The 18304-nt window shown below is 41.7% G+C and overlaps 1 protein-coding gene across 5 annotated transcripts in view; it reads right to left on the reverse strand.

Moving 5' to 3' along the window:
* Positions 1-18304, reverse strand: part of TSPAN4 (tetraspanin 4) — a 416627-nt gene that overhangs the window by 338108 nt on the left and 60215 nt on the right. For all 5 annotated transcript variants that reach the window (XM_030950222.1, XM_030950221.1, XM_030950220.1 and 2 more), the window contains one exon: positions 10263-10357. The gene's annotated coding sequence lies outside the window, so the exon portion shown is untranslated. The remainder of the gene's footprint in view (positions 1-10262; positions 10358-18304) is intronic.

Consider the following 18304-nt stretch of genomic DNA (forward strand, 5'->3'; position numbering starts at 1 on the left):
TTGTCACTTCCATCAAGCCCCTGCAACCAGCTTTGCTTTCCTCTCCTCTGTAAATAGGTTTCAAGCCTTCATAAAATGGATGTATTAGTCATGAGCCAAAAACAAAAAAAGTTACTGGGGAGGGAAGCAATACTCAATGTACCACAGTCAATAAAAGACAGAAGGAAAGAAAAATATTAGCTGGAGAGTTCCAAGAAGGTTAGGGTTACAAAGAAGCAAAATATTGGCTCTGACACAGAAAAAGGCTCTTCTGAATACTAATGTGTTCCACACAGCGACAGAGAAGCTATACTTACCTCAAAGGAGATTAAGTAATATATAGCAACACCTGAGGAAAGGGAGGAAGGTAGAAAAGAAAGGCAAGCAAGCATAAACACAAAAAGACTAAGGCACCTGAAGTCTTTTTCATATAGCTTCTTCTCCTGCAAAGGGGAGATTTATATCTTTTCCTTGGAAACTCAGCATTCAGGAAAGTGGACTTAGTATAACTCCATAATAATACCCTCTTTTCCAGGCCCCAGGAAACTATAATACTGATTTACTGGTCAAAGAAATAAATGTGCCTCAGAGTTCCATACAAGGTCTTTCTGAAGTTAATCCAGCTCTAAGATGGATAAGCAAAAGTGGAAAAATACCGCAGAAAGTATTTGTGTAGATAAAAGGAGCTTTCTAAAGGCCAGTGTTCCTGTCATGATGGAATAATTTTCATTCTCTAGATAAAGAGCTGGAGAATAAAAGTAGAGAAAGTTACAGCACACAACCAGCTCTCTGGGCACCAGGACGTGTTTGCCAGCCGGGAACTACACTTCAGAGAAAATGCCCGATCAGTTACATTTAAAACTGGATATATCTCATACAGGATTCATTTCAGCAAATGTTGACATCAACATTTGACACTACAGCCAGTGGAGAGCAACAGTCACCTGCAGGACAGGATTCATCTGTTTCTAAAGCAGTTGGCTAAAGCAGGGTCAGATGAACTACGTTCTAAAATATCTCTTTCCCTTTCCTGTTTGGAAGGAGAGCCCATGTAAGTCAGTCAGGGGCAGACAGCTGGGCTATAGGCATCTGAAGCTAATGGTGGGCTCAAAGCATCAAAATGACTGCAGAGATGAGATTCAAGTACACACATGGAGTTTGCAGCAATTAATCCACTTCTCATTATGATGACTGGAAATCTTACTCTGGAGAATGCAAATACAAGTCTCAGGCTTCTATGCAATCTGTGTTACCATTTAAAATGGGTCAAGATGCAGCCCTTATAGTTGTAGATATAGCCTTTGAAATGCAAGGAAAATGCAAGTGGAAGCAACACTATTCCTGAGCCTACATTGATACAAATAGATCTTAGTGAATGCTCACCAGCATTGTAGGAAAATTCACAAGACTGACAGTTTTGAATTATTCTCCCTTAGATTCATGTCATCAGAGCTGTCCATCAGCTCCTAATCCTGGGTTTAAAAGCAGATTTCAGGAGCAGAGGGGAAGATGATAAACCCCAGATTTCGGCTAAAACAACCGTTTTTTAAAGTGAACAAGGCAAATGAGTCCTTAAATAAAACTTAATGATGTAGACTGCAAATGTCCTAATATACAGCCTGGCATAAGAGTTCATATAGCCCAAACTGACAAGTCCCTAATAGAAGCTGAACCCTAAGCTGTTCCCTTATCTCTCTCCTGACAGGTGTTGAATTGTCCCATAACACAGATGGGTAGGAGCGGGCTGCAAGAACAACGCACACAGCCCAGAGCTCCTCTCCCTGTTCAGTTGCAAGGGGTTCTCTGCGAAAAGCACAGGCAGGACTCTGCCGCCTTCACCAGGACACCAGCAGCCCACTGCTGGTCACTGTCTTTCTCCAGGTGCTACTCAGGGAAAGCAGCAGCCTGTGGGCAAGGATGTTTCCCAAGCTTCACACCTGGGAAACAATTACAGCTACCCTACACAGACCAAGTGCACTGTGCATGCACAAAGTACAGCTCTCACCCTGAACTGTGTTCCCTCCACCTGGAAGGGCTGGGCACAGCCAGGAGGAAGTCTCTGTAGAGGCAGGAGCATTTACTAACACAGTGACCAGTTATCCCACATGGGCTGAAGCCTTCTGATCAGGAACTATTTCTTGTCCTGCAGTTGCACAGTGCTTACACAGAAGGAGCTGCCACCTGGGGTGGTGAACATTGCTGTAGTACAAACAAATAAAATCAGCCTTCTTCAGGCCTAATTCCAAAGCAGAGGCTGTTGGCCTGCCCACATTCTAGGTTAACACAGAGGGCTTGACTAACCTCTCAATTCAAAGCAAACTAGACACTGACCTTCTCTGACAAGAAAAAAAAAAAACAAACAAACAAACAAACAAAAAAACCCACCCAAAACATAGCTACAGGGAAGCTGCTTCAGGACTCAAAACCAGTCATTTATTAAAACAGAGATTACTTCTCCCAGTGAAAGCCAAACAAACTCCAGAATCATCTCCTCCATCACACATGAGAAACTGTCCAGCCTTAACCTCCATTTCAAATGCTAATTACTTGCCAGAATCCCAACCTGAATTTTTCCTAGCTTCCAAGAAGGACAAAAAAAATAGACGTGAGAGATCTTCATCTTTCCCTTTCTAAATTTACATGAATTATGTAATTGCAGTTTTAAAGGACTAGAGCAAGTGACTAAAAAAGTAATGCAGAATGAACTAACACCACTTCTGACAAAGCAGGAAAAGAATACTTTTTAAAGCAGAAGAGCACTTTCTCCCTCCAGAAAAACATGAAAACAGAAAGTAGAAGACACTATAATTGCATAAGTGAAAAATTATTCAATGACAATGGGATGTATGGCACTTTATTTTAATTGCTGAGTTTATCTATGATAGTCTTTAAATGATGTAAAGGATACCCAGAGAACAAGGATGGTAGTCATCTAAGAGAAGGTGTACCCAGTTAAAGACACCTTCTTAAAGTTAAAGCTACTCTCTTAACATACATATCTGATAAATTATATACACATACTGGCAGAGTAATCTAGCAGGAGTGGCCCACAGGCATTTTCTAAAGGCAAAACCGTGTCATTGTGAAAGGATTTATCAATAATTATAAATGAAATAATGATTATTGAAGTTAAGTGCCTGAAAGTATTTTGCCAAAATCATTTAGCTCTGGACTAAAGCTCCAACAGACAAGGAAAGACCAATTAATTTTCTCATGGTAGGATTTCAGTTTAAATTCAGAAGGCAACTTATATTCATTGGGGTTTTGGGGTTTTTTTAAAAGGCATGTGGTATACACTCAATTGATTTTAGGACAAATGTATTTGTATTACTGCACCTTTAATCAAGACTTTAGAGGAAGGCACTGTGAAGCAGAAGAAAACAGTCCTTATGCTGAGAGCAACACAATGGTTCCCCCATTAGAATATCACAGAAGCAAGATAAATGTTTGTAGCCTCTCCAATACGCAAAATTACTGCACTCTGAATGTGAGAACACTGAGGTATGACAAACAAGGAGCTCAGCCTGCCAGAAACTTTGTGTTTGTTGTTCCAAAAAGGTTGGAAGACACTAATTTAGAGTATATTACAAGAGACAGTGTGGAACAAAAACCAGATATTGGGAGAGCACAAAGAATGAAAAAGAAAGTCACAGACCCCCTGACCAGCATCCTAAGAAGGAGTATTCCCAGCAGTGAGTGCTGTCTTGCTAGATCAGGTGGGTTTGGGGAGCAAGGCTAATCTCCACTAGCAGCCCTGTGTTACCATCCCTGTAAGCCCAATGGCTAAGGTGTGAGAGAGAGTGTCTTTGGAAGGGTTTAGGAAGTCCAAGAGCTCAGCAGGGCCAGGCACAGTGTCACTGCCCCTAGTTTAAAGCAGACCCAGGGAGCAATTGTGCAGTTTGCTCACGGACAGGCAGCACAGCCAGGTAACAAACTCTGACGCTGTGCACAGCAGGCTGTGCCTTGCTCACAACCACATCCTGCTTTGCTTTGGTGTCAGCAGAAGGAAAACAGCACTACACCAAACAGTGGGAGATATCCCTCAAATCTTCATGATATACAAAGCCTGAAGGAATGCACATTACAGAAAGATTTAGTTTGCTGGCATGAAATCAAACATATAAACCCAAGATTATTCACAAAGATCAAGACAACCTTCAAAGAAGCCAGAAATCCAGGGGGAAGCAAAGTATTTCCAAGCAGTTCCACTTTTCTCACATAAGCCAGGGAATCTCAGAGAGAGAGTCATAAATAATGGACTTTATTTTCATTCTTTGCATATACTCTTGCTGATGCAGTGCCTAGTGTCATCTGGAGATGCAAGCTGATAGAGAGTCATTTCTGGATACTCAAACACACCTTAAAAGGGACTTTTTCTTGGAATAAGAGTGTTTGATTTCTGAAATACAAACTACTGTAATCTACTAATTGCTTTACATAGCCTACAAGTATTAGAGCACTTCTAAGCAAAATCAGATTTGTGATAACAAAAACCTCTGTAAACTAACAAGGAAAGGCATTTCAGGATGCAGTGACTGAAGGGCAGCATATTCAAATTAAGGTACCTAGTTAAACATCAAAGTAACCAGCCATTGACAGAACTATCCTTGTACAGAAAGGGCAGAAAGAGTCACCATTACTTGAAGTCCTCAAAGCAAGACCAGAAGATTCTGCTCAAACACACACACACACACATATATATATATATATATGTTTATATTATAATCAAGCCACAATTAACAGTTAGATGTTGAAATCAGCATTAATGCAAGCAGCCCTCAGACATTTATTGCGAGTTGTTCTTCTGGTCACAGCAAAATTCAAAGACCATTTACTGAATTGAAATCAGGTGCATGGGAGTGCTGGTTAGACTAGGAGGCCTATCTCAGGAAAGTTTGACTTGTTTAAGTTGACAAAACACAGCACAATAGAGGACAGGGTCACTGCCTGCAAACACACTTGAGGAGAGGGAGCTGCAAGAAATGCAAAGAGACGTTTAAACCACAGGATTATCATGGTGCAGAAATGAGATAAACCAACCACAAACTCCTCTTGGCTGGAGGTCAGAGAAATCCAAGTATGAAGTAGCTGTCATCTGGAGCAGCTTCCCAGTGGAGAAGTCAAAGAGGAGAAGCAAGCAGATAGAGAGAGAACCCAAGAGTCTACAGAAAGGGCTCCTGCCCCACACTGATCTCTCAGGAGCAGGGAGTCTTCCCTGGGACTCAGGCTTGGAAAATCAGGTTGTCTTTCTAGGTCTAAGCTTACACACAGAGTTCAACAACTTGGTACCATGCTATCACTGGATGAGAGGGGTTTGCATATTTTGGGGCAGGTTTCCTGTGTATTTCTCAAACAGGAAAGTTTTTTTTTTCTTTAGACACAAAGACAACTTCTGTTTTACATCAGCTTTCCTACAGTGTGGGAGAACACACAGCAGGAGTAAAACATTGCAAGAAGAGACAATTTAGGATCTAATCTTCAGTAACATGTGCAGTCAGACAGGACAGCATGAGGAGCTCTACACCCCACCACCAGAGGTGAACTTCACAGATGTTTCACTGTCAAGATCGTTCAGCTCTTATCAGCAGAGGGAGGGAGAACTAAAAGGTACTGAAGAATCAACATCAAAGTGCAAGAGATTCAGAGAGCAGCAATGTTCTGCACCGGCTCCTGGGTTATCATTCAGTCTCAAAGTATGAAGTATTTATTCTTCCTTCTACAAACCTGATCCACAGGCCTTGGATTCAGCCACCCTTACTGCAGCACAGTGAAGTCAGTAATCATGGAAGTTACAGCCAAAGTCATATCTACCTAGTAAGAAAATTGCTGGAGCTGCTCTTGCTCTCTCTGCTTCAGAAGCAGTTTACCACAAACCATCAAAACACAGACACCAGGAGTCAGGAGAGCTGCATTACCCTCCTGACAGTTCACCCCAAGCAAAAGTCATAAGCTTTCCATAACCACTTCATTGTCTCCAATGCCTTCACTCGCCCCCCTCTGTACACAAAGCTTCCCCTCTTTGGAAAGTGTAAAGAGACTCTTCTGTGCTCAGAACTGTACTGTAAAAACAAAATCGTGTGTTAATGATATTTAAACTGATTTAATGAAATAGTTTCAATTCCACCCTTCCTTCCTCCCAACTCCACCCTCTCCTTCAAGAGGAAAATTTGTTTTAGTTAATATGGAGGGAAAAAAAGCAAGTTAAAAATAGCCTACTTTTGCCTTAAAGCTATGAATAAACAGCCTGAAACAGGAATGCAGTTTATCTGCCCACCAAATTCCTACACTGTTTTCTTGTACTGCTTTCCAAAACATTTTTTTAAGGATCAAACACAGAGACTTAGATCTGCAGAACCAGTGGTATCCCAGAACTGCCTGCTTCCATGCTTGTAAGATAACTGGTTTTGGAATGAGGAGGAATGGTTTGAAACTGAATGAACCAAAGATATAATCTAGGATTGTTAAGTGCTAGAATATTTGAGCAAATCTCCTGGCATCAGAGGAATCAATATGAAAAAAATTGAGAAAAAATCCACCAAGAGAACAGAAAAGCCTTTATCGTTTCCTTTAACTGTGCAACAGACAAACTGCATTATCTCCTAAAAATCTACCTTGCCAGTAAAAGCACTCACACTGTTATCCCTATCTTAGACCCAAGTCACATCTGTCCCTGACAACAGCAGCTGTCAACACTGAAAGAGCAGGGTGATCAGCCAGCCTTTTCACCCTGGGCTGGAAGCCAAAGCAAGGGTGGCTTATGTATTTGCAGTGCAAAACCAAACAAACTCTTTATTCTGTTTCCTGTGGTATGCCATTAGCAAGCAAGCTGATCAGCTCCAGGGAGTATCCTTGCAATCTGAATATTTGAACCCAAACCTAATTTTCCCTTCTTTCCCTTCCACTGTATCACCAGCGAGCTCCAGGTAATGCCACAGGAGCCACGTGTGCTATGCCACCAATGCAGACAGAAGCCTCTTGGCAGAGTTGCCTTTCATTCCCAGTTTCCCATAGCATGAGGCATCAGAGCATGCTGCCCTGGAGTGCCACAGACACTGCTATGATACCTGATAGGAGTTACATCTCAGGAAAGGAAACCACCTCCCTCCTCTTACAGCAGATGAGCCCTCTGGAAGGAGAGAGGAAATGTCTCACTTTCATCTCAGAGTTCAGAGGGAATGTTTTATAGCTGTCAATCCTATAAAGATCTTATTCGTTCACAGATCAGGGACAGCAAATATTCTGAGGTAGGCTGTACAGCCATGAAATAGCCAGGTTCTGAAAAAGACTTTGCCCAGTGACATTTGGAAAGCAGGGTGAAAGACTTTACTATGACCCTAAAGTAAATACTGAAAGCCAACATGCCACAGGCAGGCCAGAGGAGTTAAGCAGATGAGGCTACACAAGGCAAAGTCACATGTGGAACATGGTAGCACCTGCTAGTGAAATCCCAGGTGGGGTGTGAACCCAAGCTAACATCTGGTGTCCCAGGTCCAAACAAGCACTTTCACTCAGAGAGGCAAGACATCCTCAGCGATCAGAGTGGGACAATGCACACTGGGATCTCACACGCTCATCAGCATCACAACCATGATATACAACCCTGCATTCCCCATCCACATACAGTGCTCATCTTCTCACCCTGACTGCTAAAAACACTTCAGGGATATTATTTAGGCTGTGCAGAAATATTAGAGAAAGACATCCTGGTTACACATTATGTTACTTCTTCAACCACTCTACTGGAGCATTCACTAGCTCCGTGTTTACCCTCAGCTCCCACCCAAAGTCAACAGTGTCCATTAAAAGACAGGAAACTGGCACAGAGACTGAATCATATTACTGAATTCTCAGAGGGGATCTGTAAGCAGATCATGGAGCTGAAACTGGAATTGCAGAGCTCTAAGATAGCTACCAGACCATTCTCCTTCCAACAGACATATCTGCCAGCATTCACTTGTGCAGCTTGTTCAGGAAGTCTGATGGCTCAACAAAGGAACAATGAAGTGAGAGCAAAAAGTCAAGACTGCTGTGGGTTAAGAAAGAAAATGCATCCACAGGGCTACCAGTATCTACTCTGCACCCAGCATTGCACCAGAGCTGACGTGCTCTGCACACAGACCTGCTCAAGTAGCTACAACTGCACAGTTCTGCCTTCTCAAGGATGCAGTAGCCAAATGTTGTAGCACACAAATGTCTTTGACATCACTCATCTGCAACCTCATCCCTCTGTTGTCAGCTAGTTTTAACTGGAAGTGGCTTCCCTGGTTTCAAGAGGGATTCAGCTTTCCCAAGGTACTGTAAAGAAGGAGAAGGAAATGGACACAGACTCAAGAGAAATAGAGAACAGGCAACACGTGCGGAAACAATCCTGTTTTTGATTAAAAGCAAAAAAAAAAAACCACTTAAAGAAAACCAGCCAAGGGCGCCTCTTAGCAGAAACACAAAGTCTCAGGCTCCTTTACAGCACTCAGCTCAGTGTATCTCAGACTGTGCATACAGCCACGGCCCTCAATGACATCCCTTTACAGCAACTCTCCTAAGAAAACACCCACAATTACTACAGATGATTTGTCAGGAATACAAATTGATATAAGCCAGAATATCTTTGCCTCAGCCAGTAGATTCTGCCATATATCTATCCATGAACCAAGAAACTGCTCCTTTGAGCAGTGCTCACCTTCATCCAATACACCAGCACCACATGTTTTCAACTTGGGTGCAAAGAAAAGAGCAGAATTCAAAGAGTTCAGAAATCTTATTTGCAATTATCAGGAAGAACAGTGGTAATGCAAGGTACAACCATGGCCCTGATCAATATTCCTAATACAGAAAGTATGCATCTCAGGGCATGTCTGCAGCACTGGAAGCAGTCTTCCAGCTGAGCAGTTGTTTTTTTCCTTCAACTCAGCCTCACTTTTAACTACTCTTGATTAAAACGATTACTTTCACTCAATATTCAATTTCTGACAGGTAATATTCTCTACATATGTTGCAGGCTGGCTCCATCCTTACAGGCAAAACACAAGAGCTCCCTAGAAGCAAATTTTCTTATTTTGTAAGTCATGTATAATTTACACATCTGCAATATTGACACAGGCTAGAAGTATACATCGTGCCAAAATCATTTGCTAAAAGCTTTCCACAGATTTGAGGGCATTTTCCTCTTAAGGCATTGTTCCTCTTGTTACTGCTATTAGTTCTCAGGAGAATCCATTACCTCAGTACAATTAATTCCTGTACACTCAGCTTCACAACTCGAAATCTAGACCATGTCAACATTCAATGCCATTTAACTGTACAAGTGTCTGACAGCCCCTGAAGCACTCACAGGGTTTTTTTGTTAATTTAGTCCTCAAGTTTTCATCAAAACAAACACTTCCACATGCATAGACGTGCTCCCAGCATTTTAGTCTTGCAGATGGATTCCACACAGGAATTCAGAAGACAAGTAAATATTGTCAGAATTGGCTGAAAACTGGAGATGGCCTTGCAAGCAATTGTTATCATTGTTATGCAAAATACTGAAATCACCTGAGTCTGTTTTACTGAGTTATTAGCAGAAGAGAATTATTGACAAAAGAATCACAGGCAAGTTATATGATACATGGACATTCACAGACAGCTGGTAGGATTAGGGAAGCATTTTCTTCCTTTCCTTTAGGTGGAAACTAAAAGGAGGAATGAGGATTTTCAAGAGTTTTCATTCAGTTTCCAAATAGCACTGAATTAGGTAGCTCTCTTGCACTGCAGAGAAAATTCCATTATCTCATTTTAAGAGTATATCTAGGTACAGACTCAGGAACACTCCAACACTGAGTCACCCTCTATTTTCACCTGCCATGCCCATGACTAGATGTCACACAGGTATGATGTGTTTTTGGCACTCTGAGCAAGTATAATCTTCTTTGCTCAAGTAATACTTTTTTCCCATTTTTTATTTAAATAAGCTTTTCTTTCTGAAGCTATTATTGGGAAAAAATATTTTGTCCAATTCTCATCTTGGCTATTGGATGAATAATCAGAACACTCACCCAAAGCACATAGTCTTTGATCATTTCCCTCACAGGGTATGCAGCTGGCCAGAAGAATTTGCAACTATGAGCTTCAAGTATGAGGTTTGGGGGGATAAGAAGTGTATGCATTCTTTTGGCCTGGGAGTCATAAATCAAAGCTTTTTGCAGTAGCAAGGGAACCGACAAAGTATAAATAGAGAAGCACATAATTATCACAGATTACAGCTAACAAATCCTCACTAGAGGAAACTGTGTGCAAGAGAAACTCACTGTAACTGGAGGTTCTGCAGATGACAGAGGAGATGCAACTGGAAGGAGCTCTTGATCTCCCACAGCAGTAACAGCTGGCCCCTTCAGTGATGCCACTGCAAAACACAAAACAAGAGATTCATGAGTAAAACAGGGAGGTGGTCATCAGGAGTTACTTCAGGAACAAACTTTTCAATCCAATATTACTGTTATCTCCTTCACCTCACCTCCCTACTTCCCCACACACTCTCCAACCTCAGCCACGATTGTTACTAAAATGAAACTTGGGTCACCAAATAAACATTAAGTTACTGGAGAAAATCTCTTCTTGCACATTTTCAATACAGAATTAAAAAAAAACATTAAAAAGAGGTGATTTTATCATTGACTCCACTTACAAACTAGTAAGATGTGAGAGTGAGCATGCAATGGCAAGAGAATAAGGCACATTGGGCATGCAGAGAAAAGTCCAGGTAAAGAGTGTCTACAGAACAGCATGATGTGACTTACAGTCCACCAGCAGCACAAGAAACAAGCTTTGTGGGTCCCAAGGAGCAATGCATAGAAAGTAATCAGAAGAGAGTGTGGGTTTCTGTTTCCTATACAGGGAAAAAAGGTCATGGCAAGGAAAAGTGAAATTGGTAAATATTTGTAAACCTTCAAGTTTCTGAGACTGACAAATGCCAAGGAATCAAGCTTAGTTTTGTGGAAGCAGTTTATGCAATAAATACCCACCAAAGGAAAAAAAAGCATCTTCTGCTGGGAGTGGTAAAACTTCACCAAATGATGCTGCATAGGGAAAAGTGAGTATATAGCTATATTCAAATGCATAGAAACATTTAAATGCATAGTCAGCCAATGCGTAACAGGTTAGCTCTACCTACAAAAGCAGCAGTAAGGTCAGAGCCACAGCCAAAACCTTTTGAGAAGAACAATCCTTTCCTTTTCTATGGCAGCTTTATAGTTGATAATGAATTACACCACAGTTATTTGCCACAAGATTTTTGGTAGTGTACACATTTCCTCAGCATTAACTTAGGAACTGCAGATAGATTCTATACTTAAGCACAGTGGAATTAATCACCGTAAATTATGTAGGGTTAAAAAGCAACCTCTAAAAAAGAACTGTTCCATCCTTGGTGACCACACACAGCTGAGACTGTGCTTTATCTACCCACTTGAAAGACATGAGGTCTGTAGATCAATTGTGCCTGGCTTGCCATAGTTTAACTCCTACCTTTTTGCTGTTGTTTGTCTGGGGTTTTTAATCTTGTTATTTCAGGTGTTTAATGACACTAATTTCCAGATGGTCTAGAAATCTAACACACCAGCAAGCAGACTACATCCCTGTTACATGCAGGAGTGTCACTGTCTGATATTTTACTGTTAAATAAATCAAGGTGGCCCGCAAGAGACATCAGCAATGCATTCACTAAGCATTTGTGAATGCATTTTATTTTTATTTTTCTAAAACAAAGAACTATGGAAGTTTCAAGTGTTTCTCGAGAAGAATGAGCAGCCTGATGATTTTTCTATTTTTTTTTTCCCTAAACTTGACAAATACCAGGAGCAACATCACCTTTTAAGGCAAAAGGCATCTGAAAGCAAAATCCTGCTTTTAAGCCAGAGTGACTCATAACACCAAAGATTCTTCCTATAAAAACAAACTCAATCATGAAGTAAGAACAAGGTAGAAGCTCTAGTAATAACAATTCAAATCCTTTTTTTCTCCATGACTTTTGTGGACTGATATTGGCTAGTTCAAGCAGGTGCTCTTGGCAGATGAAAAAAGAAAACAAGTTAGATAGACCACTGGCCTGACCCAGCCTTTATCATTCATTTGCATCCCTAGAGAGTGCAGTAAACACAAGCACAGATGCACAGGAACCCACTGCACGCCTTATCTTTTCTATAGGAATGCAGGAGGAAGTCTGTATCCACACGGCAGTCACACGTGCTTTCAACAGAGCTAAGGAGCAGCTCAAGAGATAAGGCAGAGAAGCTGCTGGAGCATGCACACAACACTGCCTGCAGCAAGCCTGGGGAGTTGTGTACAGCCCGATACTTAACATTTTAGCTTTTAGATTTTCCAGATTCTCTACTGCATTAGTATATAACCCTGAACTTCATATAAAGCGTTAGCAAGTTCTCCTCACAGTTTAGTCAGACAATCCTTTTCCAACTTGAGAGCCAAGGACACCATTGCAGCTTCAGACCCAAAAGCATAAACACCAGCAAACTAAGGAGAGCAATCTGGGAGGATGGGACTTCATAACCTGGAGCTGTAATTGCACAATTAACCCCAACATGTAAATGGACCAAAACTTATTTTTAAGAGCAAAAACTCGTGACCTGTTGTTCATCTTGGGTGTAGCCATGGCTGGGCTCTTGTAGTGCCCAAGGTGTATCCTTTGAAGGTCCTTTTAATAAATACCTACTTTATTCCTTTAACACTGTCTAGCCTCTGCTCTAGGTAGCCTCTCAAGGCATCAAGCCCAGTACCACCCTATCTTCATCATGCCCATTAAACAACATTAATAAAGCCACGTGAGGCAGGGCTGATCAGACTGCATGACCTCTGTAGGTTGCAACCAAACCTACTCCCCAAGTCTAGAAGACATCCACCAGCAGAGAGCTCCACTTCCCTCTCCACACATGACCTGCTGTATAACCCCAGGCAAAACATTTTTGTCTGCTTGTGTCCCACCTCTATTCTTAGGCTGGGTTTTTTTCTGTCTCTTCTTTTACAAGATATCCATATCTAGTTATCATATGCTGCTGAGCACAATGGGCCTCTAAGCTTTAAGTTTAGTAACAGAAACCTCATCTGCAGTGGAACTCTAATTAGAGCTACAAGACCCCCCTCAAATCCAGCTACTCCAGACATCCAGCTCCAGAGACTAGAGGCATGTTTTCAGTCTTTCTGTCCTGGCTTGTGTCAAATGCTTCCAGGCTCTTTGGCATGTCCCACACCACCTGGAGTCCATCTAAAAAACTCCCTGACAACTCCCAGCCATCTAAGAGGTTAGGTTTTGGTTTTTTTTAGGCTAACTTCACAAGTTCTTAGTGGGGGAAGCTACAGCTTGACAAGAACAGGTGAATTGAGTCCTAATGTCAAATTCAAACTGTCTGATCAAAAATCTGCCATAGACAGCTCAGCTTTCCAGGAACTTGGACACTCTGAGTTAGATGAAAATCCTGCTCTCCAATTTCCTTGCTTTGAAATACCTATACTCACTCTTCCATTCCTCCCTTGGCACTCCTGTCAAATACAGAGATCAAAGTGACTTCTTCCTGTAATACAGAACAATTTTTCCTTAGGGCTTGTATTTATCTGCACACTGGTCAAGGAACCTGGTTTCTAGATGCAGGACACCTCTCACTGCTCTAGTACTTTCTAGAGCTTGCTGCTACTTCAGAACATCACACAATGGTTTGGTTGGAATGGACTTCAAAAATCATCTTGTCCAACCCCCCTGCCATGGACAAATTCGCCTTCATTAGACCAGCCTGCCCAAAGCCCCATACATCCTGGCCTTCAACACTTCCAGGGATGAGGCACCCATAAGTTCTCTACAACCTGTTCCACTGTCTAATCATCATGATTCTTCTAAATATCTAATTGAAATCTACCCTCTTTCACTTTAAAACCACTGCACCTCATTCTATCACTACACTCCCTGCTCATTTTTCCTGTTGACCTGCTAACTACCAGAAAGCTGCTATAAAATTTTCAAGGCTGAACAACCCCAACACCCCCAGCCTGTCCTCAAAGGAGAGATGCTCCAGATGCTCTGGTCATTTTAGTGGTCTTCCTCTGGGTCCATTCCAAGAGGTCCACATCTTTCTGTGCTGGTGGGCCCAGAGCTGGATGCAGGTGGAGCGTCACTGGAGCTGAGCAGAGGGGAAGGAGCACCTCTCTGACCTGCTGGCCACGCTGCTTTGGATGCAGTCCAGGACCACACTTGGTTTTCTGGAGTGTAAGCAGACATTGTCAGGTAATATTCCTTTTTTTCATCCACCAATACCCTGCCAAGCCCTTCTCCTTAGAGTGCTCTCAACCCACTGTTGCTCTGTCTTTGTGCTTGGGATTGCCCCCACCCACGCACAGGACCTTGTGCTTGCCTTGAACTTCATGAGGTTTGCACAGGCCCATCTGTGCAGCTGGTCCTTGTCCACTGAGTGATCCAGCCATCAAATTAACTTCTCTCTATTTTAGAGACAAAGATGTTATGTGAGACACTAACAAATGCTTTGCACAAGTCCAGGCAGATGACATCAGTCACCCTTCCCTCCTCTACCACCTTCTGTAACACTGCCATGGAGGTCCAGCAGATTTGTCAGGCACGATTTACCCTTATTGAAGCCATGTTGGTTGTCACCAGTCATCTCCTTATTTTCCATGTCCCTCATCACAGTTTCCAGGAGGATCTGCTCCATGATTTTGCAAAGCACAAAGGTGAGAGACTTACTGGATTTTTTGAAGGCAAAGGGTGGACATGGCTGGAAACACTTGGTACCATGATGTGCTAATACTGCCTGGGTTTTCATTCATCTGAGCTCAATCAACAATCTTTTCTTTCCCTAAAACCAGAAAACAGCTTTATCCTTCCTACTTTGAGGCAACACCCAAACTGCAATAAATTCCAAGCTGCAGTCATTTGGGCAGCAATCCTAAGAAACAGAACCATTACCAACAGAGACATCATCAATGGCATTTGATGTTGGTCCTGAAAAGGCTTTGCTGTGTGGGTCTTCCCATGAGGCCTTACTATGGGACCTCTTTTTGCCAGCAGTCACAGACACCCAGGGTTAGATTTTAACAAGGACAGCAGAGAAATGCTCCAGTTTGTGTCACAGCAGCACGTAGGACATACATGTGTAGCACAACTCAACTTCCCTGCCATGAAGAGAACACACAGAAACTGCCAGCACCACACAGATTAGGCACAGTCACCTTCACCAGTGGCAAGGGGCCATTCTCAGCCTCTGCTTTCAACTACTGCAACTAATTCAGGAAATTTGCTGACTGACTGAACTCCTGTATTGGCACACAGTGCCTGTAACAGAAAAAAAAAGTAAAAGAAAAAGTAAGAAAAAAGGAAAAAAATAGATTAAAACAAGAAAGAAAAAGAAAAGAAAAAAGCTATTCTCTGAAGTCCTACTAAACACAAGAGGCTGTGGAAAATATATTAAATATATATTTAAAGCAGACATGAGTACTGCTTGACTGCCTGTTCTTGTTTTAAGAGGAAAAATACCAAAAAGAAATGTCAGCAAGAGTCTTCTCTGTACCACCACCCACCAGTCTCCTAACCACTCCTGCTTTTTTATTTATGATTTTTTTTAAATTAAAGTAACATTGTAATTTTTTCCCACATGGTCTCCCCTCAAACAAAACCCCACTTGACAACTTGCAATCATTTGAAAGCTCTTCCTTCCATTTCTATTGCTTGATGCAAGACAACTTCACACTGTCAGGAAAGACTACTCTCCTGCCATGCCCATAGCCATCACCATGTACTCAAGCCCCAGCAAATCTGCCAGATAAGCTATCTCCAGCTGGTATCTTATATATATGATATATATAAAACACAGGGGAATATAAAAATAGTTATTCCCTTCCCACTCCTATTTCAGGATTTCCTGAATTCTATGCTATTCTTATCCTCCTTAGATCAGCATTAACCCTGACAACCATATTCCCACAACATTAGTTCACTCTTGTCTCTGGAAACCACTGGATTGATTTTACTTTCTGGAGTTATTCTTGACATAGTCCAGGATATGGAACTGCAGCCCATTTACATATCAGCTCTTAAACTGATGAGCATGTGTAACTTCTATTTGAGATAGTGCAAACAGCAGATTGTCACCCAGGCATTCTACTCCAAACATCAACTTGCTCTCTGCATCCCTCCTGTGAGCTTGAGAAAGGCTTTGTTAAATATTTGCATCCTGTGTTTCTACTTGCAAAGTCATCTATGCTCAGCACTTAGCACTGATAGCTGCAAGATCTGTGATCCTGCTTTGGCTCCTCCCAAGTTTCAGTCTAATTGGTAACAAAGCCTGTTCTCATACAGAGCAGCTTTCACTTTTATGACTTTTATACACATACACAGAGCAAAAAGATGAGGCTTTACATTCTTCCATACCCAAGGCAGTGTAGATAGAATCAGCAACACAAACAACCCATCCCTTGGGAAGGATGAGAGTGTCCCAGTGCAGTCTAGGGCAGTTACTCCTCAAAGCAGGTAAACAAAGGAGTGAACACCGTCAGTCCCTGAAGGTCTCTCCGCTTCAATCACTGCTTTCCTTCATTGTCACAGAACTCTCAAGGCCTGCCTTTGTATCTAGTGTTTCTAGATTCCAAGAAAATCTCTGCAGGACATGCTACATCTCACCAGAGAGCACAGGAGCAGCTCCCATGACACCCTTCTGTACCTGTCAAGAAGGAAAGGTTTCCTGAGGCTGATTGTTCATTCATAACGAAGATAAATTATTAGTGCAGGTCATAATAGTAATACTTTCAAAATTCATAATTAACTCAAAATTATTATAAGTTTAAAAGATGAAACCATAATTAAGGTCTACAGCTTTAAACTTGGTTTCTGGTTTTAGCTGCTATGCCTAAAAAAGGGGCTCATTCTCCCTGATCAGTAACTGTAAAACACAGAGATGTTCAGATTTAAATATCCCACACATTAAAGTTCAGCATGCAAATTTTTTAAGATATAACACCATTCATTTAACTAAGAAGATATGCAATAAACAACACATTCATTCAAGTTTAATTTTATCCCATTTTAGATGTGGATTTGCTTTTTATTAAAGTTGGGGTGGTTTGGGGTTTTTTTATTTGTTTCTTCCTTTGTTTTGCTGTGATTTGTTATTTGCTTAACTTTTACTGTCCTTGGAAGAAAACTCTTGTTAAGGGAACCTTCCTGTCTGACCATCCAGAAGCCACTGTCAGTCACACTCACACCACTCCAGACTGTCACTGCTGGGACCAAAGTCCCTTCACAGTGGGCAGCTGTGCAAAGGGGCAGCACCAGGACACAGCCCCTTGCCTGTGGCTCCCACTGTGTCCCACACCCAGAGCACAACCCGCAGTTCCCACTCAACAAGAGAAGAAAGCAGGTTTAAAATTGCATTTTAAATTGTTTCTAAAAGAGTATTCTCTATAATGAAAGAAAGTAAGGAAATGTGACTGCTTCTACCAAAATAAAGAGACTATCTCACCATTCCTCATTTAGTCTTTCTCCAATCCCTCCCTGACACAAGCTGTATGTGACATTCTCAACTCCCCATCAGTCTCACAACCTCACAAACAAGTTACTTGTCATGGAACTGCTTCTGCTGTAGAACTTCAATGACAAACATTCTCCCCACACCTGCAGAATAGGCTATTGCTCTTACAGGTTATCCTGGCACTGCAATGAACTCTTTTTCCAGACGATTAGGCCATTGATTTCCTGTGGTTCGAGCACTTTCATTTTCCTTTAAAGCCCTAGCCAAACCTGCACTAGCAAATATTTCTTAATTTAGATGCTATTAAATGGTTAGGGAACATTTAAATCTCAACCTGATTTACCATTATTTCAAATTTACCATTGAAGAGGTTTCTTTTCAGACAATACATTTAATTGCATATCTATGATTATACACATAAACAAATATAGACATAGCACTGTTTAAATGCATTGATTCCAATACTCATCCAATGATTCTTAAAATTTTTCCAGGGCTTTGGGAAACATAGGGTGTTTTTAAAATATGACAGGTACTTAGCTCAAGAAATATACTCCCAGTGAACATAGCCAACTGTAAGCCTTTAAACAGAGATCAAAGGTATTTTCTAAAGGAAATATTCCAATTCCCAAAGAGCTGATACATCTCCTACAGTATCCCACTATAACACACACTCGTCCCTCTGTCATCCTCATAAGCCTAAGAACTATTCTTCCCATGTTGTTATGGGTACGGACCTGAGACACCATGAGGATGGCAGAACCAGCAAGTGCAGGATCCTCCCCACCCTCCCAGCTCCCTCTGAGCAAGGG

This window comes from Camarhynchus parvulus, chromosome 5 (genome assembly GCF_901933205.1).
Source record: "Camarhynchus parvulus chromosome 5, STF_HiC, whole genome shotgun sequence".
NCBI classification, from domain to species: Eukaryota; Metazoa; Chordata; class Aves; order Passeriformes; family Thraupidae; genus Camarhynchus; species Camarhynchus parvulus.